We start from the raw sequence: 785 nt of genomic DNA, 5'->3' as shown, positions 1-785 counted from the left end.
TACAGAGCAAACTTGTCTGGAACCCAAGTGAGATTTGGGGTCTGACGGCCGCCTCGCACGTGACAGCTGGGTGCGGAGCTGGGCTGCCTGCTGGCTCTGGGAGAAAGTTGCACGAACGCTTCTTGTCGGCTTCCATCTGCAAAGCCAGATTTGAAGAAAACTTGCGTCGGGCTGCACAACTCAGGCTTCAAACAACAAACCCAGCCAGCTCTTCTTCTTTGGGCTGACGGTTGGACTTGGTGAGTTTTGCGCTCTTTTCCAATCTTTGTGATTCTGTGGCTGTATAATTCTATGATTCCTGTAGGAATGAGGCTTATTTGCATAAGTCCCAACTCAACGTTGAAGCTTTCAAGCAGGCAGAGATTCAGCATCATCCTGTCAGTTTCAGCAGCACTAAAGCCTTAAAATCTCTTTTTTTTTTGGACTTGACAGCCTCCAACAACCCCACCTTCTAATTACAGCCACTCTGCTCCGTGCGCTCCGCCATCTGCAGAACCCCATCTAACCTCATCATTTCAGGCTGCCTTTACTCAGCACAGCCTTTCAGGGGTCGCAGCTCATTGCCCTGACCCTGCACAGCGCCGTGCTGAACATTTCCTCGGCTCCCAGGGCTAACATGATCCCTGGACAGGTGCTGAGCTACATAACGGCTTGTGGTCTGGCAGGAGGAAAAACAAACTGGGATTAGAGCTAACACAACTCTCCCGTCACTGACAGCAAAGTCATTTACCAAAGCTTAAGGGGAGTTAATTTATTTTTTTTTCCTGAAGGAAAAGGCATGAATG

Source organism: Lagopus muta, chromosome 4 (genome assembly GCF_023343835.1).
Source record: "Lagopus muta isolate bLagMut1 chromosome 4, bLagMut1 primary, whole genome shotgun sequence".
Classification (NCBI taxonomy): domain Eukaryota; kingdom Metazoa; phylum Chordata; class Aves; order Galliformes; family Phasianidae; genus Lagopus; species Lagopus muta.
This window is presented reverse-complemented; position numbering follows the sequence as displayed.